A 24,677-nucleotide genomic window follows, 5' to 3' on the forward strand; every position below is an offset into this window, starting at 1 on the left:
TCGAAAAGGATAGTGAAATGCAACAACACAGAAGTATTAGAGTTGATTCTGTGAACTAGCTCTAGGTCTCTCAGAGTTTTTTGTCATATTTAAATTTCTCCTTGATATTCACTCTATACTCAATGCAGAAAAGACAGTCAGGTATAAAGTAAAGGATGATTTGGCCCACGTTTAGAGATGTGTCAAAACCAAATGGATGAAATGCCCACTACTGTTTAGAAAAGGAGACTAGATGGCTGTGTAACTAGTTTTTAGATAATTTAGTTGGGGTGAAATTAATCCCAATCTTAATAATTAAAATTTTAAGGAACAGGATTTTTAAATTTCAGTTTGGGGAGATAATTACATTAAAAGCTACAGATTATGCATATCATATTAACCAGATTTCATTAATTAAACTGTGTACACAAAATCTGTTATGTATGCTTGTCTTCGAATCCTGACTTAGAGTCTGGGGCATGTTCTGTGCCCAATGTTCTTTTGTGGAACACGAGGATGAAAAGTAGCTATAGAAAAGCACAGCTCCATGCACAAGGGCTTTGCTTTGATAGAAGTCATTAAAGGTCTTCACATCAAAGCTCTCATTCTAAATATTAATCTAATGGAAACTGGCCTATGGAGTTCTTCAGAACAGAGCTTTTTTCTATAACCTTTGATTTTTATTATTTTTTTTTTCACCTCTGGTAGCTTTTTTCTTTAGTTATTTATTAAATAAATGGTATCTGCTTAGAAGTCATTTCTGTTGATGACCCTTGACAATTTTTTAAACATAAATATAAATTCCATCTCTATTTGAGCACTGAAGACATATATTTGTTTTCAGAAGTGTTGAGTAGCCTACAGCTTTCACTAGACTCAGCTTCAGGATCTCAAAAAACAGAAATCATGACTTTTTAAATAACCTCACACAAAACACCTTTTAATCCCCTTGCATCTTTATACAGGTATTGTAGAAATTAATATATTACGGATTGTGATACAGACAGCCAGTGTTAATGAAAGCCAGAAGATGTATATATTACATTAATATTTCACTATTAGCTTGAATTGCAGCTGAAGTGAGCCTACTTGATTTTTCTAACAACAACCCTAACGACTGGGACATGTTACTCTACTCATAAAATATAGTTATGATCTATGGAAAACAGGAAGCAAATTAGAGGATGAATTGGAAAACTGCATGCATTTTCCTAAAGGTAGACAGGATGAAATGTGGAGAATATTCAGCCTGAAGATAATAGATATAACATTGTGAACTATACCAGTAATAAATATATTAAACTTTTAGGTAATGATAAATCTTACTGGTGAGTTCTGCAGCTACCTCCACAGCATGTAGATTCAGGTGAGTAAACACTGTTTATAAGACTGATACAGAATTAATAAATGCTTAGTTAGGGTTGAATTTAGCATGTAGACAGTGCACTGAAGTCTCCATCCTGTCAAAATTGAATATTAAGGTTTATCAAGCTGACCACATGAATCTGCTCAGCAATAGAATCTGGTTAAATTCATTCCTTCCTCCTCCTCTATATCTAAGGTGACCAACCAAGAAGTTGCGTTCTCCAGACATGAAATGGCTTTTTATTACTGAGGTTCACCATGCAGATCGCTAGAAGTTACATAGTAATCTAAAAGGAAATATAACTGGAAGTATAGCAAAAAATAAAAGTGCCTCAAGGTTCCCAGTGCATTTGAATAGTGTTTCATGAAGTTCAAGCTTCCCAGCACATTTGAATAGTGTTTCATGAAGTTATATGACATTGGAAGATCACTTTAATGTTTTATATTTGTGCTATTGGTCACTGTGCTCTTCCACAGCACTAGTTGTTGAAAGTATCAATCACAAAGTCTGTAACATAGGACTTAACACAGGAGTTTTCCATTTGCTGTTGTGGTTCACGCTTGCTTTCTTTCTAGCTCTGAGAACAATTTACCTGCTGAGGACTTAGTATTTCATCCTTCAGTAGATAGAATTGTTTTCATCTTACCCTTCCCAGTGGAACAGAGAGGAAATATAGTGTGAGTACGTATGGAGTAATGCACAGGTGAGTAACAGCAACACAGGCAGCCTTATTCAAATATATTATTGGATTAAAAAAAAATAAAAATCAAGTAATAATACATGAGAAATAACAGTAAGTCTGTTACCATCCTGAAGTATTCCTGAATGTTCAGTAACACCATAAAAGATGCTTGTATTTACTACAAATAATAAAGCTGCAGCATTCATATAATCAAAGCAGTTCAACTGCATAATTTCTGTGAAGAGGTGCTTATGAAACACAAAATGGAAGGCTCATTGCTTCCTAATCAGAAGCAGTCAGCTTTATACACCAGCCAGTTAGGTGATAAGTTTGTCATTTCTCAGCTGGAGAGAAGTTGCCAAGAAGGCTTGACAGCCTTTAAACTTCACAGATTATTTTTGCCTGTTTATGAACCTCATGGTGATCTACTAAAACTGGGAAACTGGGAGGAGAGGCTGGGTAACAGCAGTTCTATTAAAATATACTTCCAGCAGTGAGTGAGTCAAGTAAAGTTTATGGAGTGAAAAAATGTGTAGCTCCTGAAAAGAAATTTCTACCACCCCTCAGATCTGGTTCTTTCTTGTCTGTGTCTGGCTACTTTGGGGAACTGAAGAATATCAATGATTAATTGCTTAGGTGACAGGCTTGTAATACATCATTAAAAGCCAGAGATCAGGTAGTCTGAATTAGGATGGGAAGCTCTGTATGAATATATTACTGCTATATACAATTAACAGCACAAGCAAGAAATCATTGAGTTTCGCAGTTTAGAACAATGGCAACTCTCCAGTGAAAAGATATTTACAGTGGTTTTACATTGCTCTCTACAGGCTATGTACAAAAGGGAGAGACACAAATTAATATAAACCAAGGCAATAGCAGAGAAATCTGGTTTTGAACTCTTTCCTTTTAAACAGCATGGGCTCTGCTAAATAGGAGAAAGAATTATTAGAAGGTGGAAAGCATCTAGGTTACTGAGGGTAAATCACTCTCAGGGGAATAACTTTGCAATTTGAGCAACCGAGTCTGACCTTTATATGACTTAGGATGAACAGATCTCTGTTTTAACCCAGCATGAACAGCAATTGCAAGGCAGCTTACCCAAAGTCACTCAACTATCGTATTCTGCATCAAGGTCTGATTTCTCCTCCTTTGGCAATTCTACCAATGTCCTAGAAGAATTTTCTAATGCTGACTAAATGTCTTTTATTTCACATCCTCATGTGTGGGATTCTGTAGGTATTTTAGAAATGTTTAGTATTGGTGGAAGTCCCATCAAGCTTCTGAGGTTCTTAAATTGCTTCTTGGAGTTTATTTGTCTTGTAACTCAGGTTATAAAAGTAGCACCATAAACATTAATTGAACAGCCATTAAGCAGTATGGCTGTTTGTTTTGGGTTGATAGAGGACATAAAGCTTCATACCCTGTGGTGGAAAACAATTAGATACAATGATGAACATGCTATTAAATATACCATTATCAGACTTCTATCATTTTAACTTTAGAAAATAGCAACCAGCTGTAGCCAAAGCATACACAAGTGATAGAAAGTCATGTTTTAATTGTCATGTCATAGCCTGTTATAAATATTGTAGTTTTTAATGTTTTATGCTAATGACAATGACTAATGGTAGTCATTATCTCCATTCATTCTCATAAAAAAATTCCTCAAGAGAGTATGATCATAACCAGAATGCCGTTTAAAATTAAACTGTGTTTTTCTAAAATAGAGAACATAAAGAACATTTAAATACCAAGAGGCTGGCTAGCTAATTTATTTTGTTTTGAGTGTGTTTGACAACTACAGCTGTTGTTAACTGTGCCATGAGTTGAACTGATATTCCTCTCAGAAATATTTTTGGCACACTAGCATGTGTATACATGTCACGTCTTTGTGTGTTCTCTGCGCCATGGGATAAAAGGTGAACTTCACAGTGGGATACCTGTGGCCAGAAAAAATATGATGCTGCCCCTGTAAAGCCTTAATATTAAGAACATTGAATTTCTTCATCCATTTCTTATTTCAGTTATGAATTCTGCTTACTTGACAGGTACAGAGTGCTTCATTATGTGCACGAACAGAAATGCTTAAATGGATGAAGCAGCTATTTACATCTGATAGGAGCTAAGTGGGACATTAAATTAATGCCAAACAAGTGAGTGCTCATTTTAGTTTCATTATAAATGGCTGCAGCACAGCAGTAATGTGTTGACTCTCATGTGCTGACAAGTTCTATATTTCTTACAAAATTCCCTTAGAACTCAATGTGGAAAGACAAATTCACACTCTGCGTGATGAAATTAGCAGCAGATGCATTAATAATTGAATAAGGATCTCTGGAGAGACACCATAGTTCAGCAGGAAACTTGGTGACTGGCTCTTTTTAACTAGGGATTTCTGTCACATATATGCTCTTACATAAGCCCCAAGTTATGTCCCAAGACCTCCTGCCTGTAGCCTTTGGTATCAAATCTTCATCCTACTTTTAGATGTCCATGTGTAGTTAGTTTGAGCAGATCTATGAGTATACAGCCATGCTTATCCCTTCTTCCCCTGTGACTCTCCTCAAACTTTCAGTCAAGTTCAACACAGTCCCTCTTGAATTTGTTTCCAAAAGATGAGTTCAAGACTACACTGTATGGAAGACTCTTGCCATAAAACCCCACATTTTGAGTTCCTATAGAGTCAAAACATTCTCCTGTGGTGCAAGAGCCAGCTATTGAAAGAACCAGAATTGAAAGAAAAGCGTTAAAACTGTACTGTCATCTTCCCTTCCATTCTGTCACAGGGATATTGGTGTCCTCTGAGTGAACCATACACATTGCAAATTCCAACATTTGTGAAAGAAAAGAGCTTCTGTCCTTTGGACTGTAAAAGGAAACAAGAAGATTGCTAGAAAAACTCTGCTTTTTACAGATCCTCCCAAGGGCATGATGTAATTTCTAATACCTAAATTATGATCATTCCTCACACCAAGTAATATTATACTCAGAAGACATTGACAAAACAGTTTGACATCTTGTAGACAGCAGTACTACTAGGGTAAATTCTCATGGATTTAAGATCAGTGCATTATTGTACTAGTGCCAAGAGAGTAATATGAATTTGAATAATCTAAGAATTTGTCCCAGTTGGGAGAAGAGTAGCAAAGTTTAGCACACTCTTACTTGATTAACTCAACATACTTATCAGTTCTACTAACTGTTCTTTTAAACCTTGGTCACTTATTTAGAGGTGCACAGCTGGAAACTACCTCTGTGTTTTGTTTTCCTCCAGTTGCAAGTTATTTCACAAATCTCAGGATGTGGAAGACAGAAAACTTTAACTACAAAATGTTGGTCTGTATTTTCTGGAGTTTCATCAGCAACAGGAAAGCTAATTTTAATCTTAGGTTTTGAAAATATTAATATCATTTTGCAATGTTTTCAATAGGCTATGATGTGATTTAATAACATATACATCTTTAAAAAATTCAATAAAATAAATATGAAGTACAATTCCTCCTTTAGATATGCAACTTTTTTATTCAATAACAGTAGATATGTTTGTTATTCATTAAGAACTTGGTATCAACTTTGTCCTAATCAAAATAATGGATTTGAAATCTTTTTAGTGCAAGTCCAAGAGATTCATATTTGTGTAACAATATACCGTCTTGATCTATTAGACACCCTTCAAATATCCTGCAAGTGACTTAGCTGAGGAAAGAACAGTACCTTTTTTGCTTTGCAGTGTCAGACTACTGATGCAGATGTTAGAGATCAGAATATCAGACGAAATAAACATGCTAAAACAATAATTGTTTCAGTAACACCTTTTCTTTTGAGGTGTTTGAAACAAAGATGTAGAAAGTAAATTGGACTCATTTTACTGGGCAGGCATAAGATTTCAGTATAATATTTTTCATTTGATTCACACATATTAGCGGCATTTCATTGCTGTTATTAAATAAATAAATAAATAAACATGTTACCATACGCTCTGAAGGAAAAGACTAGATACATAACCATGATTGTGCACTGTTGGATGAGAATCATATACCTGAGTTATATAGGCCAAAGAGGAATAAAGAAGCTGTATTGATGGGGAGGAGGGGAAGAGAGATCACAAGTCATTAACTATGGCTTTATTCTTCATGTCTCTGTACAGTAAGTTTAATCCTATTAACTGCTCTCCATTCATTATGTTATTCCCATGGAATAGGAGTCTAATTCTGTTCCATGTTAGTCATGAATATTATGCAGTCCGATAACTTTGTAGCTTTTGTTAGTGTGTACAAGTCTCATTAGAGGTTCACTGTTTATTCTTAACATCAGAAATAATCAGTGAATTTCACCTCTCCAGGCAATTATCAATCCTGCAGAAACAAAGAGATGTTTCTAAAGCCACCTAGAAAATGAATAAACCAATGGCATTTACCCAGGTTTTTCACGTCACTGGATTTTCAAAACAGCAAAGCAAATTAAAAGAACCCCTCTCTTCCGCTATCACAGTCATTTTGCACTTTAGTATATGAGGATTTGCTAATATAAAAGCTATTGAGGAAGATGTGGAGTGATTCACTTCTAGCTCTGTCTTGAAAAGTAAATAAATGAAAAATAAAGTAAAATAAAGTAAATAAAAGAAAAATAAATGTTGCATTTCAACAGCTTTCCGTGAAATGTGACTTTATTTAAAAAACAAAAATAAATACATAAAAAAATTCTTGTTGACTTCCCATCAGACATAAACAACTTAGAGGTAGAAAGACAAGTTTCTAATTGCCAGTTCATCAACCTCTGTCTGGAGATCAAGTGGTATGCTTTTTGCTTTATCACTAATGTTGATGTTTCTGTGGGCCAGAATTCCTTTTCCCTTGTGTAGTCACAACCTTCTTCAAAGTCTTCACACTTTTCCCCAGTCACCTTTTGCTTTCATTATTATTTTGTCTCTTCTTAATTGTTTGCACAGGTAGCATTTAGATGTGTCGTGGGAACAAGTTAGCAAGTCTGTTGGTGATTCATTTGTGTACGCGTACATTCATACAGATTTCCCAGAAGAATAAATTGAACCTCAAACTAGATATGTGAGCATGTGAACAGGGAAATTATAGGGAAAAAAAAATAAATCTGAACTTGAACACAGTTAAACACAGAAACACAGTTAAACACAGAAATGCTGCACTGTCCATATGCACAATGTTGAGCTCAAGTTCTAGGAAAGGCCAGCACAGCTGATGGAGAGTAAGGTGTTGCAGCAGAAATTTATTGCAGCCAAAAACAGCATAGAATAAAATCTTTTTCCTTCGTAGCTTTTGGGATGACAGATTATCCCTAATTATGGACAGTGTCACTGAGAGTCCTACCCTACTGTATTAGAGCAAAACAAATAAAAGCAGATGGGATCATTGTGGGTGTCCAAAGAGTCTCTGAAGGCTGTGAAAACTCTGCTGAGCTGGCAGACCTAAAAATTCAGTACAGCCACAACAGAATGTATTTGAGTTCTTTTTAGTGCACCTTGAGTACAGCAAGGCTGTGTTTCTATTTATTCTGTGTAAACCCTCTTTAATTTAAAAAATCAGCTGGGATGGCAATTATACAGACTTATACAAACATTTGCATAAAATGATGCCCTTCATTTATCCCAGCAAGTGATACTACAGTTCTACATTTTCTCCTTCTGATATCTGAGAAAGTAGGACCTGTTTTTCCAATGTCCTATGTGACAAGTGCAGCCTCTTCTAATCAGGGAGAGATGGGTTTATTTTTATCGGCTTTTCCCTTCTACTTTCCTTGTCTATTGAAGGAATCTATATGATGGCCTTTCCCATCATAGTCTTCACTGGTTCCCAAACATTTCCTAATCTAATTAGTGTTGTCAGCTTTCTTGCTTCCCTTCTGTCTGATAACATGTAGATAATGCGTGGATAAAGCATGAGATGTCCACTGACTTTGAGATTAAAGTGTCTATTTTAAAGTTCACTATGCATAAATGTCTGAAATTGGACACTAACTTAACACATGCATTTCCAAAGTCTTCGGTGTTGCACAGTGGAATAGCCATTAAGCAAGTGGAACTTTTCTTCAAGGTCTTATTTAGGAGCTAGCTTTCAGCTGCTGTTTCCTGTCATTTCTGTTACCCTGCCTTTGCTAATCACTTAGTATATGAAGCTGATGTAAGATTTGCACGTAGATGTATTAAAGTGACTTTGGTAAAGGTAGGCTTTTATTACAAACATGACAGTAAAACATGATGAATATTGCAGTACAAACAGAACTCATTTAAGGTCTGTTCACCAAACCATCATCCTTATGTAAAGAAATTTTCAGTATGAATTTCCACAGATGTATGTACTTTTACTTAAAGTACTTTTACTCTTGTCATTTTAAGAAAATATTTTTGAACTGAAATGGTACAGCAAAGGACTCTCAAAAGATAATTACAGCTTCAAAGCCTTCAGTTAGGATTCTTGTGTATAAACAACTAGATTCTCTTCGTTATTCCCTAGATAACTGCACTAAGAAAGTGAAGGGACTGTTAGAGGGGTGGAAATTTCAGGATGCAAGTGGAAGATGAAATCACAAAGCTAGAGAATTTTGAAGATTATTTTTTTTCTGAGAAAAATAAAAATCTGTGAATCTCAGATAATGCTTAGGATGGTCAACAGAAAACTGGACAAGGGACATGGGGCGTAACATGGATCTTAACAGTGGCTGCAAAGAAACTGCTCATAAACAGTCCAGTTTATGTTGCTGCAAAACTATGTGACAGCACAGACTTCAACTGATGACTTGGAGCAACTTCTGTAAACTGTACCTAGACCTGTGCAGAAAGACAGAAGTTAACACAGGAAGCTTCCTTGCCAAAACAACTGTATAGTTTTAACAGCATGCTTGAATGAAGTTAAAGCCTCCAAACTGAATCTAGCTTTCTTTCTTTTTTTTTTTTTTCAAGCAATGGTCAAATTGGGGGCTGTAAATATATGCAGCATTTTCCAGAATATTAAAACAGGCAACAAATTAGTAACATTTATGTAAATAAGAAATAACCTATGTCACAATCCTACTCTTATAAGGGTTAAAGACTAACCATCAGCATGCACCACCCTGATCTCTCAGGAAATGTAACAGGGTATTACACATGTGCTATAACACAGTGGATTTTGTGAAATGAGCAATTACACTGATAAACAGAGAACCTCTTCCAGGTGGAGGGATGTACACACAAACTGGCGATCTGCTGGATAATCAATGCCAAAACCTAAGCTAGATGAAAATTTAGGAATATCAGACATTTGTAACAGTGTCTTGGCAGTGATTGTGTCCCCCATGAGAAAAAACTGTGCCAGAAAAGAAAGTTCATCCCTAATCTCAATAGCTTGATGGACAATTTTTACTCTAAGAATATACTTTTTTTTTTTAATACAACGTCACATTGCATTAGATTTTTTTTTCATATTAGATATGCGGAAGAAAGTTCTTCAGCAGGGTTCCCATAGAAGATGAAAATGGGGTTTAGAGGTTTTATTCTTTTTGAGGGGTGTCAAGATGTGCTTTCATCAGAATTATGGCTGTTCCTATTGCCTATAAACACATCTTTATGTATGCATGTGAAAACAGTTTTAGCTCAGTACTTGCTAATAATTTGTCTTAAGGATTTGTTTATTTTATGCTTATAAAGAAATAGTTATAATCTATCTCTGTACCCTTCTGGTTTTGCTGTTTTCAAAATTAAATGAATAAGGAAACTGTCATCAATAGGGAACATTGACACTAGTTTCCATTTTAGTCACTATAACTTTTCAAGCACTTTAGACTCAAGAACACCTTTGGGCTATAAAATGATCTAATATTCTAATTGCATTTCACATTCAACTATTTTTTGTTTCTTGGACATCTGTTATGCATTGAGCTGCTGTTTCTGTTGAGATGGCTGCAACTTTTAGATATTTTCCATTAATACAATGAACATAAAATCAAGGAATATACATTAGTAGACCCATCAGCATATTTTTCAGTTGCCTCCTTCATCTACATCTCTGAAATTTCTTAACAATTTTTTTCAAATCTTTATGTTTTTATCTCTTCATGTTTTTATGTTCTTCTTTTGAATTAAAGCGTATTTAACCTCAATCTTGATATGAATACCAAGGTGCTGCAATGTTAGTCTTCTAACATAGTTTAACAATTCCTCTTGCTTGTTATCAAAATCTTATCCAGCTTCTTATCCTCTAACAGTCAGTCTTTATCAAGAGAGATTTTTAAGGCATGATAGCAATGCAGTAGAGAGCAAGGTAGAGCAAATATCCAGTAATAATGACTGGATATTTAATTGGTAGCTGAACCATGGCTATTTCACTTCTTAGGAACACATCATGTCATTTGTCTATAAAAATCATAAATTCTATCTTTGCATAGCACCACAGAACAGGCTACAAGAATTGTGAGACATTTGCAGCCTATTCTAATGCATGATATAATAGTAGAAAGCACATTCTGAATTAGATAGAAAAATTTTATCTATGTATACTATTTCTGTGTTCCAGGTCTCTTTCTAAGCCGCTCTACCTTCTTTATGCCCCAGAAACATTTTTTATTTAAAAAAAAAAAACTCATAAATACACATTTTAAATAAATATTCATTTACTCATAAGTATATTCATAAATACACATTTTGAGTGAAAAACAGTTGTTTTCCTTGTATATAAGAGGTGTAGATAAGCATTAAGCTCATCCCAGAATCTGTCAGTTCTGCTGACAGAATGAGCTGTAGCTTATACTAAGTGTAACAACACTGTAGTGAGTAGTTCATTTCGAAGACCATGATGTACAGGTTTCCATGTACATTGGTATGGCATTTTCCTGTCCTATCAACCAAAGAGCAGGTATTTCTATCATATGGAAATTGGTTGGCACAACTGTGAGCATCTTCTCTGCACAACTCTGAGCACAACTTCTCTGTGAGCATCTGGAAAAGGGACAACAAAACTGTTTTTGTCAAGCACAAAAGAAGAGCGAAGGGCAATACAAGAGTAAATAATAATGTATTTAGGCATATACTTTAACAGATTTGAACGATACTGATCCAAGTGAAGCAAGTATAAAGTGGTAAATGTAATAACCTTGAAAAATAAATATGGGAACTCATTTAGGCTTTTTACTAAAACTACAAAAAGTTGACTTACCATAAACTACAAAAGATGTCATTAAATCAGCGCTATTTACCAATAACTGCCTGTTGTGGTTTCTGAGCTGCTCCTGCCTCACCCAGTACTCTGAGTAACTACATACAACTCCAAGAATAATACTTGTAAGGAAGTTCCAAGTGTCAGACTGATTGAAAAATAAATAAATAAGTAAATAAATATTAATTTAAAAAAAAAAAAAAGTCATGTCTTATTACAGTAATGATAAAACCTATTCATCTCAGTGGGTGTAAAGGTTATCAGATTTGTCTCTAAAATTATACCATGTTAAATGTAAGAACACATAAAATGGTTTAATAAATGGGATACATCGAGTCATTTCAGTGGTGTTCTCTGAGTATAGTCTGTATACCAATAAACATCTCCATGATTTTTCTTAATTTTGTTAAAGTACAACATCACCTCCTAATATTTATAGAGATCAAGCAGACTCACTTCAGGATGAGCTGTACATACATACCAGAGGTGCCGTTTTCTGAAATGTAAACAGTTGGCATCTGCTGAGCCATAATCCCTAAATCAGAAACACAAATGTTTGAATTAAAAAAAAAAAAAAAAAAAAAAAAAAAAAGTATAAAGCCTCATTCTTTGTTGTTGACCTCTCAATGCATATTTTTTCACTTTCACTGTTACATGTGTGACTGGTATTCTTTATCCAGGACTGGAAATTCAGGGTGACTATTTGCCATAGTAACCACAAAGAACAAAGGTGTTCAAATTCTAGCCAATCCAAACCGTCACTGAGTCTCACTGACTTCAGGAGTTTTAAAATCAACCTTTCAGTTCAATTCTACAGATATGATGCATCATGAAGTGGCTGAGACCTTATATTTTCAAGAATCATACAAATTAAAGAATATATATTGTATATCTTTTTGATTCCACAAGTTTGTTTTGCTGGGGACACTAGTTCTAAATTTCAGGGAAGACAGAGATTGTCCACACGTGAAGGACCAACACTTTAAAACTGAAACAAAATGTAAAAATAATAAAAAAAAAAATAAGTAAAGTACCCTTAAGTGCAATTTTAATCATTTTAATAAACTCTTTTCATACTCTATTTCTAATGTCATTAGATTTCATTTTACTCTGTAAGATGAAAGGAAGCTTTTTAAATTTGTTGTTTAGTTAAACATGTAGGATAGGTTAGGTGTTAAATTTTAGGTCTGTGATTTTGAATTACTTCAAAATTATCAAAATAAATAACTTTTGTCTATGTAAATATGTGGGTCTTGTTTTCTATGCTGTTATATCTTCCCTGTCATAAGAAATCCAAAATTCTAGTCAGAATAAAAAACAAGCCCTGAATTCTAGTGTTAATATTCACCTATTTCACTTTTCAAAATAGTGTAATTTCACCAAGCATCTTTTTATGCAAGTTGTAAAGGAAAGTATAATCCACATTAAATAACATGCTGTGTATATTTTATCTGATAGAGACCAATTCTGTACCTCTACCAGGAGAAAAAGCTGTTTCCAGTTGCTATGACTTTTAATGATCATAATTTGCAATAACCCATATCCTGAAATCACTCAAGAGAAATCTGTTTTTTCTTCATGCTTACTCATACCCAAAAGTTCTTAGTAAACAATAGAAATCATATTTTATTATGGCTGCAGCCTTGACACTAGAATTGACATGGTACTGTGAATTGGTATTTATAGTTTGTGCAACAGTACATTTGATCCTTGATCTTATTATTCTACTGCCACATAATTCATGTCCTTACAGATTTTATCATACTGAATTACTTATTCACCTCAAGCAAGGCCTAAAAAAATAAGAACTGTACCTCTTTAATCATATCCATGAAAAGGATCTAACAGCTGTGAATACTGTTCTGGCTGTGGGTTTCTGCATGTGCATAAATCTGTACAAAACCCATAAGCAGAACACCAACTTGGGTGCAAAAAAAAAAAAAAAATCTTCTGATTTTTTATCTATGTTCAGTGCCAGTAATAATACTGGCAAAGAGTATTCCAAACCTTGAGTTAGTTTCTATTGTAGAGTAATATTTGTACCTTTTGTACAGAAAAGAGAATTCTTTCCAATAATCTTTCTAAAATGCAGAATACATTATAACAGCCATCATTAGTAGGACCTATTCAGGGTTTTTCAACTTTTTTTCTGTTTCAACTTGTGAATATTAATGTCTTGTTTTTTGGTGAAAAACCTATAAACCTATGAAGAATATTCTTAGAATCACAAATGTACCTGGGAAATTTGAAGTCATCACTTTTATTTTAATTACCAAGTTTACTTCATCATCATTGTGTAATTCTACTATCAACCGCATGTATCAGTTCAGGCTGGGGGATGACCTGCTGGAGAGGAGCTCTGCAGAGAAGGACCTGGGGGTCCTGGTGGATGACACATTGACCATGAGCCAGCAGTGTGCCCTGATGGACACAAAGGCCAATGGGATCCTGGAGTGCATTAAAAGGAGCATGGCCAGGAGGTCAAGGGAGGTGATCCTCCCCCTCTACTCTGCCCTGCCCAGGCCTCACCTGGGGTACTGTGTCCAGATCTGGGCTCCCCAGTACAAAAAAGACAGGGATCTCCTGGAAAGAGTCCAGTGGAGGGCCACAAATATACTACAGGGTCTGGAGCATCTTTCCTATGAGGAAAGACTGAGAGACCTTGGACTGTTCAGCCTGGAGAAAAGAAGACTGAGAGGGGATCTTATTAATGTTTACAAATACCTGAAGTGTGGGAGACAAAGGGATTTAGCCAACCCCTTTTAAGTGGTTTGTGGACAAGGGGTAATGGCCACAAAATGGAGCACAGGAAGTTCCTCACTAACATGCAAAAGAACTTCACAGTGAGAGTGGCAGAGCACTGGAACAGGCTGCGCAGGGAGGCTGTGGAGTCTCCTTCTCTGGAGACAGTCAAGGCCCATCTGGATGCCTACCTGGGCAACCTGCTCTAGGGAACCTCATTTGGCAGGGGGGTTGGACCCAATGATCTCTTGAGGTCCCTTCCGACTCCTACAGATTCTGTGATTCTATATTCATATTGTATACCTGCATGCCCCTTTGATCAGTACTGCAATGGGAAGAAAAACCCTACAGGAATTTAAAACCTTGTTTCTTTATTTGTTTCAAAATGTGTCTGTGACTATGGACTGCTACACTTCCTACAGAAAATAAAGAAAATTTGAATGAAATAAATGTAAACACAAGGATTTAATGACTTGACAACATTGAATTTGAATACAAGCCTAAAGTGATATTTAGAGAATCAGTTCTGAAGAAGCCTGCTTGACATCTAGCTTCCAACAACAAAAATATTACTATTGTTTTTGTTTGTTCGTTTGTTTTGTAATTCAGGGTATTCTGAATTGGGTAAATCAGTCTATCCAGCTACCAGGGAATATCTCTATCCCCTGTTATCTATATCCAGTCCATCCATACCAGTGAATGCTCATATGACATATATATAGAAGAAGAAGAAGAAGATTAAATTATTTAATTTAAATTAGTTTTTTGTGGTTTGCCTTATGGTAAAATATTTCTGAGTACATAAAAATATTTCCTATACATAATAAGATTTACTCTAATGTAAAATTCTTTCTTTTCAGGTTGGAAATCAGGAGAAATTTCTTCTCAGAAAGAGTAGTTAAGCATTGGAACAGGTTGCCCAGGGAGGTGGTGGAGTCAACATCCCTGGGGATGTTTAAGGAAAGGTTGGATGTGGTGCTTAGGGATGTGGTTTAGTGGGTAATATTGGTGGTAGGAGGATGGTTGGACCAGATGATCTTGGAGGTCTTTTCCAACCTTAACTATTCCATGATTCTATGAAAATCCCTGTTCTTTCTTCAAAGGCCTGGCAGAAAGCTGGGTTTCCTACTTATAGGAAAGTTTATATTGGTGTATAGTTTATATTGGTTTATATTACTTAGTTTATATTTTTCTAACTAAAAGCCAGAGTGCCCTGAAAAGTTAAGATGGCTCCAGTAAATGCCATCAATATACCATATCACAACTCTTCGTGTTTATTTAATTAGACTTTACTCTTTCTTGCCTCTCTTGAATGGTATTTGTGCATTTGTTATTCTCCAGGCCCATTTTTAACAGTCCCTTCAAAACAAAACATAAAATCAATAATGCTGAAGTTTATGTAGTCTTGATATTAGGCAAAAAATGAAAGTGCCTAGCCCTGCTGTATATAGGATGCATTCATGTAGCACTTTTAAAACAGGGTAAGTTAGAGCAATCTCATTCTGAGAAAAGGATGAGCCATATGGCTCCATTTTATGGGTAGCTGGTTTTATTATATCTCAGAACAAAACATTTATGATCTTTAAACAGATTCAGATTACTCATGTAGATGGGCAAAGTAGCCATGCATGGTGTTGTACTACATTTTTCCCTAATAAATATATAGATTCAGTGGGATCTTCTTATGTTTTGCATAGTTACTTAAGATAAGACTACAGTAATGAAGTCATGCCTGTAGTCTCTAGTCCCTCCAATTAAAAATACTATAAGAATGCATTTTATTGTTTCAAAAGCATCGCAACAACTAAACGGGGCATTCCGTGGTGCGTTGCCATATTGCTATTTGAAATATATGGACACTAGAAAAGGTTGCAAGTTCACATTTCGGTCACCATGTATGTTTGTGTGTGCAGGTGCCTGGGTACCCACATGTGTGCGTACATGAATACTAGATCTTTGAATGGATCCTAAATTGCTTGCTTTGTCTTTGCTCCTTCCTCTCAGTACTGAGCTGTATATACAGATTGAAAGTGAGAAACTAATAAATACAGTATCTAGTTTCATTGTAACCCCTTCCTGATTGATAACATGCTTTCTCCCAAGATTCAGCATTATACTGAAAACCAATTGGTATAACCTGCAGCTAAAACTGCTCCTTGGAGGTCTGCTTCTTTTCTAGGGAAATATGGTTTTCATTAATACTCATGCTCAGATTCAGGAAAAAAAAATATGCCTGAGATAGTGTATTATACTCAGAACTTTAAGCTATTGCTCTTCTTAATGGTACTAATCTATTTTCCTACAGAGAACCAAGTGAATTGTTACCTGTCAGTGCATCCCCATGTTCATCTCTTAATACTTGTGGGTGTGATACAAACCACCTAAAAGAAATTCACTGCCTCTTTTACTGCCCAGAAAAGACTGATTCCTGTGTTCCACCAGTACAATTTTCCTGTTGCACATTTTGGTTTGGTAAGTGCTAATGCACAGATTCTTACCTACTGCTTTTAAAATGCTTACTGATCTATAGAGACACAAAAAATAAGCAGTTAACAAATTGCTCTAACGGACAACACAGTCCCTCAGGAGACAATCATAACATTGACACCAGCATTGAGATATTCTCTCTCCTGAGCACCATTAGCAATAATTTTATCACTGAGTGTTTAGTTAATTCTGAAACGTCAGTCCCAAGACTGGGGGGTTCTTCAGGTCAGAGGTTAACAATAGGCAATACCACTTCACTATTATTTTCATTGTCTTTTGAAAAGAAAGAGGAAAACAACCTAAAGTCTTAAACTTCCAGCTAAAAGCCCCAGTAATACAAAAACCAAAAATAGCTCCAGATAGTAAAACTAAACTGTGAACACAAGTCAGCATGGTATTGATTTTTTTTCTTAACTGTTATACAAAAGGACAAGTTGTGTCTTTTTATTGTTTTTATTTTGTTTCAATTGATAGTTTATTTTGCTTTTAGTCTGGTTTTTTCCTGAATTAGCCAGAAAAGCAGTAATTTTGAGGACATAGTGTCACTATGGATAATAAGCTGGATAGTGAGATACTATTTGAAGAGAAATATAACCCTTGTAAGACTTAATAGTTAAACAGTAAACAGAAATTTGTGCAGAATTGTTTGTTCACATTTATATGACTTTTACTGGAAAGCCATGTGTTATTATGTCATGTTTAAAATAATATTGAAAATCAATATATATATATATACATAAAATAGTTTTGTAATGAAAAAAAGAAGGAGAAAATGCACCAAGAGCAAGACAAATGTGAAGTTCTATCTCCTAACATAGTTAAGACAGAAGTCGTTTGACTGTGGCCATTAGATACCTACAGGTAAAAAGTATCTGTGACAATTAAGAGCCTTCTAATTTAGGAGGAAGGAATGTATAATCGGGGGGCCAAGAATTCCATTCTGACTGTCACTTCCACCCCCACCCCCAAGAAAAATAACAATGGAATTTTTTCCATTTTTGGAAAAAAGTTGTAGGAACAACTTGCATCCTTCTGAAATATACACCACATCTTAGACTGAAGCTATGGAGGCTGGCAGAGACTCTGCCGTGCAGGAAGATAGACTTGATAACAATGTACAATTTCTTCTGCCCTTAATATCTATTTCTGAAGTTAAGAATCTATAAATCAACCAAGATGAATCTGGGTCTCAGTCATATATATTTTATCATGTAATTACATTTCCCTTTGAGGATTGTAATTCAGTTCTCTTCAAATTTTTTTCTCTAAAACTTTTCTACAAATCCCCAAAATAGAGTCTTTCACATTCTAATAATTAGACCGTGAACCAAGGAGAAGCTCTTCAGCTCAGGACTCTGAATTGTCATGAGGAAAATTTAAATAAACATCATTTTAGCTTCTTTGTTATGACTGAATGCATCAATAATCTAGCATTAAATGTGTTAATGTCTGTTATAGCCCTTGAGCTATACAAATATGTGGTTCTATTTTGATCATGCTTGATATCCTGTGTCTTGACTAGGTCTTATTCCATTCTGTTTCTACAGGTTAGTGAGACTTTAATCAAGAAAAAAAATTCTAATGAACAGCAATTTGAAACAGAGCATTTGGAAAGGTCAAAATGGTATACATCCTTATTATCCAAAAGAACAGATGAGTTTAATATCCTGGCAGTGTTTTCCTGTGAAGAAGATATTAAACAAGAGCTGAAAATGGCACAAGGTCTCCTCTTCCTTTCTTGTGACAAAGATTGTAACAAATGATGAAACTACAGAATAAATCTCATCCTGCTTTAATGTTCAGACTGGGATCCTGCCTAGATTTCAAAAGCCTATGCTAACCAAACAGGTATTTGTTTCAACACATGGTATTTGTTTCAGGTGTATTCACATGAAGTAGAAGTCTTTTAAAATACTTTTTTCCTACTAACCTGGTTTCCATCAATATTTTCTAGTCTTAAAAATGGGAAGAAATGGTAACAGAAGGTACACAGTGCAGTGAGTTTCAAAAAGCACTGTGTTGAACTGCAACAAATTATGTACTGCATCAGCACTGCTTAAAATGTAGTTGTCATCTTCAGTTTGAATAGACTGCAGAATACAAACAATGTATTCCAACACAGAACGCATTGTAAGTGTTCTGCTTCGGAGAGTCCCTGAAGGTATGGAAATATTTGAAGGCAAAGGAATTTGCAGTATATCCCATAGGTTGTTAGCAATTTGATTAATACAAGGAACTGTCACTATATACTTCCTTAAATCTTTAAATCGGTGTTCATATTAAATCTTATTTTTCCAACTGAAAAAATGCTGTGCTTAAAGATTTTTTTTAAAAAAGTGAGCATATGACATACACCTTTGTTAGTCACTTGTACTCATTCCATCTGAGATATGAGAAGTCTGCTATTAAGTAAGAATATAACAAGTTATATATATATTCATAATTATTAAAGAAAAAATATAATATTCCTAATATTATTCCTGTCTTCAAGTATTGCTGCCTGAAGTAGGATTACATGGTTTGGCACAAGAACTCGCAAGTAGAAATCATATGGAACCTCTTTTTTCCACACCATTTATGGAATACATCCAAAAAAATAAAAAATGATAAAATCTCCATGGTACATTACATGCAGTTTCTTGCTGAGAAAAGCCATTTTGCTTTTGTCACAAAAATAAATAAATAAATAGATAGATAAAATGTGTTTCCAAGTCTTGAGTGAATATATATATATATATATATTTGCCTTTTACTATTCCTTAGATGTTTCCTTAGGTGTACTTTTTCCTGTTTTATTTTCCACTGGAGATTGTAAATGCATCTTTTGTTTTGCAACTGTAATGCAGAATGCATTTTCAATGCATTATCAACCTGCAGCCTATTTTGAAACTTCAAAGGTTTTGAAAAACTATGGAAAAAAGATCCCTGATGGGTGTTCATTTCATAAATGCCAATGGAAAATGTTTTCCATGTGCCTAATAAAAATCTGCTAGATACAATTTGAAGTTTCTATTGAGTTTCTTGTGATTTAGCTAATATTCCTGAAACTAAAATGACAAAAAAACAGGTCTTTTCTGCTTCCCAATCTGCTGAGTATGCAGCCTACAGTAAACAATGAGCAAAAATATTTTTTCAGTTCTTAATTATTTTTCAAAATTCATATCCATGGATCTTTATCATGTGAATTACAAAGTCTGACCATATATAATTCTACAACTAATAAATAAAATAGATGTTGTCATATCCTGATTTTTAAAAATCATGGTTATGGAATGACTGAGTACAGAACCCAAAGTACTGAGGGGAGACTCAGTGTTGCTAATTGCACTCACTCCAGCATTTCTTAGAGAGTGAATCCCAAATATCAGTTCAAGACAGTGACTTTTATTTATACTTTTTCAGTTTGCCCATGATTATGCAAAATGCTGTTACTGTGTCACATACTATTTAACATTGGAAACACCTTGAATATATTCTGCAGGTTTATTTGGTTATTTCATGAAATGTGGTTTGTTTGTTTGTTTTTTCCAGTAGGTGATCACAGTATTTCTGTTTGGAAAAATTGCTAAGATAATCAAGTGTATGTTGTGAACTAATATACCAGTTTGCAGTGAAACTCTAAGAGGTACCTACTTCCCACACATATCTTCAATAAATCCTATGGTGGTTGGACGTTTCTATGAAATCTTTCTTTAATGGAGAAGGTAAATGGTAAAAACTGAACATAACTGAATGTAAAATGTTGGACCTGTAAACCCATGAGTCATATCTCAAAGCAAAGAATCATATAATCCTCTGTGAAGGACATTCATTAAGTTAACAGCAGATGGAAAAAAAAAATACAATTTCTTATTGAAGCAAGATGATCAAAGGAAGAAGTCAAAAGACAACTGACCATCTGTAGCACACACATTCTCACACATGTGGTTTTGCACCAGGATGTGCTGGTTTATTGTAATCCCACTAAGAAATGTACCATGAAATATTGCATAAAATATAATTTATTGCAGCTAACACTAAAGAAAAACAGTACGTTACAGATAATCTTATGTCCCTTCAGATGCTGGGACCCATTATGGGCCTCCAAGCAGTGCACAACATCCTGTGTAGAACCTCTCCATAGAAAAGTTACCCTATATTGTAGCCTTTTGAGCTCTCACAGGGCTTCTGAAAAAAATAAAATAATAAATTAAAAATAAATAATAATAATAATAAAAAATAAAATAAAATAAAATAAAATAAAATAAAATAAAATAAAATAAAATAAAATAAAATAAAATAAAATAAAATAAAATAAAATAAAATAAATCTATATTTTTCTACTGACAAAAAAATGTGCACATGGGAATTTGTCCCTGCAGTTTCAGATAAAGGCAAGGACATACAGGTGGTGCAATCATCAGTACTGAGTGTGCAGCCCACAGGCTGCTTCAGTACAATTAGCCAGCAAAGTCTATCCTGCAGCACAGGAGGATAGAAGGTTATGTTTGGTGTGCAGCACGGTGCAGACCTGTGCCTGTGTAGAGTTGCTATGTGGATCACTAACTCCTCCATGTACAATGGTCTTCTGGACTGGATCTCTGCACATGTATACATACATATCTGGTTTTTTATTCACATGTGAAAAGTTCCTTTTGTGCTCTAAAGTGAATGGATGCATTATATTCAAACCTACAAATATTCAAAATCTACACGTCTATTACAAACACTGCTTTGTACATGTCTCTGTGACCATCAAGCTGGAATTGGGTGGAAAGTCAGGTTTATAGTTATGCAATTTGTACCTCCAAACATTGTTAAAGGCTATGTAAGTATATTTTTACAAGTGTGTTGTGTCTGCAGCTTAAAATCTGATTCTACTTGCATGTGAGCCTGTTTTGTTTTGTCATACAATGCTACCTGATATTATATGAATAAATCATCCGTAAGCTAGAAAGCACATTAAAATCAAAGGAACAAAGTCGGTTGCATTATTAAAAGGAGATTAAAATAATTTGACATGAAAGGCATTTTAGAGACAATACAGCCTGTCTGATTTACTGATGTGCGCAGAAGCTAATATATCATTCAGCTTTGCAACCACCTGACAGCTGCTCAGCATCTAATGGGAAATGTGATGGTGGTCACAGTCCAGTTCATAGTGGACAGGTGTCGGCATCACAAAAATCATCATCACAACTGGCACTAATTGGCACCTTTGTTGACAGCCTCAGCAGAGAGTCCAGTGATTGAATTGGCATGGAGGCTGCCTCACAGGCTCCATTGGTAAGGATGTTGGGCTCAGTTCTTCCTTTACTGAAATCATCCCCAGTTTTGCACATATTTCAAAGGAGCACATATTTCAAAGGAACGCAGTCAGGCCCTGACACTATTTGCCTGTATGAGCATGCACACTGCTGTGGCATACCTCTGGAAAGTGATTTCTCCCTGAAGAGGGTTAGATGCGTCTTGGGGGCACTGAAGTCTGTCTGCTGACACTGTCCAACAGAAGAGCCAAGGGATTTTGACTTGGAGGAAAAAAACAAAGGGGATGAAACCAAAGACTGCTGCTGATGCAAAGAGGTCCCATATCAACTACTCAGGGCTCCAGCCTCACACAGGGTTTTCTCAATTTTAGTTTATTTTAGATGAAACTGTGTTTTTGTGGACTTCTAGTAGCCACTGTACACCTCCATGCCTCAGTTTATTATTTTGTAGGAGAGTCATAATGTTTGTCTCAGATATAATATGAGGTGTTGCAAATTAAAAAATGTCTTAAAGACTTCTAACAATTCTGATGAAAGTCAATAAACACATTAAAACTCAGGCTTCAAATTCACAGGAACTCTGATTTCTTAATAATCCATTTAAGTTGTAGACAACAACTATTGCACGCATGCTTTTTGCACTTAAATATCTTTCAATTTACTCTGAATATTAAATACAGTTTACTCTTCTACTCAGCCTGCCCTGCTCAAATTTGTGTTTAAAACTAATTTTCCTTTGGTATTCAGAAACCTGTATTGTTTGTGGGTTAATTATCACTTTTTTTTTCCTAGCTCTATAGACAAATAAAATCTAGGTCAATAATGTGACTGTAAGATTTGAGAATGCTTTTATGGTAATGAAAAGAAGTAAAAATGTAGGTGATAAGTTTGATTGTAATTAGTAAGAGCAACTAAAGTATACAGTTTATTACAGGAAGAAAAAAAAAAAAAAAAGGAAAGAAAAAACTGTTTTAGTATCATGTGTGTGGAAAAAAAAAATGTTGAATTTGTTGCATGAGGCAATGTCAGTATGTAGACAAAAGTGAGAATCAAATTGAAAAATAAACCCACAACTCAGGTAAAGCAAATATGATTTTATAAAGATTGAAAAAATGTCTGAGATTTTATCTGTTTGTATCATTGTACCTGAGGCTTAGTTTCATTAGAAATGATAAGGGTATAGGATTACATGCGCAGTTAAAGAAGCTCTAAACAGCTGCTGAGCCAGATTCTGATCTCTCAGCATTGATTTTTCACTGCTGTATTATATCTGATTTTAAGGAATTGTCTTCTCATTTACATGCATCTACATAAATTCAGGATCAAGCCACAAGCTTTTGCTTCTCCCAGTGCTAATAATGAGCAGTGGCTGCTATGGTGTGCTCCTAAAGACACTCTGGAAAAAGAATATGTCATCGTTAGTCTAATGAGAGGAAAGAGGGAAAGAAATTGCTAAATGTTTTCTCTCTAGCCCAATTAAAGGAGAGAGAGCAGGACAAAGAGAGAGGGAAGGCATGCAAAGGGGAGATCTGTATATGTGACTGATTTCTTCCTGCCTTTAGCTACAAAAGCATTCTTGTTAGGTAGAACTGGAAAAGACAGGCGGATGTAGGCATACAAAGGATAAATCCTTTTCCTGAAATCAGACTGTAGCAGCATAGACTTTCATTTCAGGTTGCACATTAATTTCCAAAAATATCTTGCTTGTGAAGAAGAGGATATAATAACAAAGTAATGTGCTGTCATCAGGGTTCTTAAGACAAATTATCTATGTGAAAATGAAGGAGCCAAGCTCATCTGCTTGTTGAGAGCCCCTTTGATCACCCACGGTCACCTTTCAGGACTGGTCTAAAGGGAGAGAGCCACATGTGTAGGAAGGACTTGCCTATCCAGGTGTTGCTGAGCTAGCCAACAACTGCCATCTCACGCTTGGTGTGATGAAACTTTGTGCCAGCTAATTGAGTTTAAAGCGTAAGGCAGATTAGAGGAGGTCAAGGTGCACTGCAGAGCTCTGGGAGTGACAGAACAGGGAAGGAGAGGAACAAGAGGAAGACTTCACATGGTCTACTTTCAACTACCAAGTTCAAGTGTTTGAAATCAGAAGCCTGTGTTCCCAGTATAGTCCAATGGACCTAGTCGACTGAGCCTACTCTAGGAATTTTATTTCACAAACCGCTCTCTGGCTCTGAAGTGGTGTGGGAGGGAGTAGCTCACATCTCTGACATTCCAGATTCACACTGCTGCCTAGCCTGGACCTGAGCATTGTCAGGAAGCGTAGCAGCTCACTTGGGCCATACCTATGCCAGGCACCAAACCAAAAATTTCACATTACAAATGACTACAAGGCTATGTTCTGGGCCATATCCCAGGCCAGTTTAGTTTTTCCTGTCTCAGAATTTTCTGGGGCCATGTTGTTTAGGACTCGGGGGACTATGTTGGGAATTAAGGCTCCTAGCCCAAGCTAAGAAGTGTGGTGTGAATATTTGCAGGTACATCACAAAAACTGATAAGACTTTTATTTCCAAATATAGAAAAGATGTACATGCATTATCTCATCTGACAGAAGACTGCCAGCTCCATTAGGCTGTAGTAGAGATAAAAGTGGGCTCACTAGAAAGATTTCTTCCTGCCCACAGCTCTGCTGTTGATTGCATGTGCAGCTCACAGCATCCTTCTGCCATGTAGTGAACACATATTAAAGATACACCCAGTCAATGGGCCTCGATCTGCACACTGCTGATGGACTGTATGTGGCCCAGGGTCTGCAACAGGGCAGACATGAACAGTCAGATGATAGGTCCAATGAATGTTCCTCATGCCTAGACTCTGAAATTGCATGAAGCAATGAAATGCAACATTTCCACATGTTATAGAGACCTGTGACCAAAGCTAGCTAGAAAGGTGTGAGTTTCCCCGTCATTGGGTCAGCTGACAGCCCCTTATGGGACTCTAGGATTATATCCCATACTGTTCTCATGACCTGCACAATGGCTTGAGCCATGCAGAGAGCA

At 35.6% G+C, this 24,677-nt stretch overlaps 1 protein-coding gene across 1 annotated transcript in view; it reads left to right on the top strand.

Annotated features, from left to right (window-relative positions):
* The window catches only part of KHDRBS2 (KH RNA binding domain containing, signal transduction associated 2), a 386,008-nt gene extending 365,364 nt beyond the window's left edge, over positions 1–20,644 (top strand). The window contains exons 12-13 of the transcript XR_011095300.1: positions 16,239–16,405; positions 17,968–20,644. The gene's annotated coding sequence lies outside the window, so the exon portion shown is untranslated. The remainder of the gene's footprint in view (positions 1–16,238; positions 16,406–17,967) is intronic.
* Positions 20,645–24,677: the final 4,033 nt, after the last annotated feature.

Source organism: Anas acuta, chromosome 3 (genome assembly GCF_963932015.1).
Source record: "Anas acuta chromosome 3, bAnaAcu1.1, whole genome shotgun sequence".
Taxonomy (NCBI): domain Eukaryota; kingdom Metazoa; phylum Chordata; class Aves; order Anseriformes; family Anatidae; genus Anas; species Anas acuta.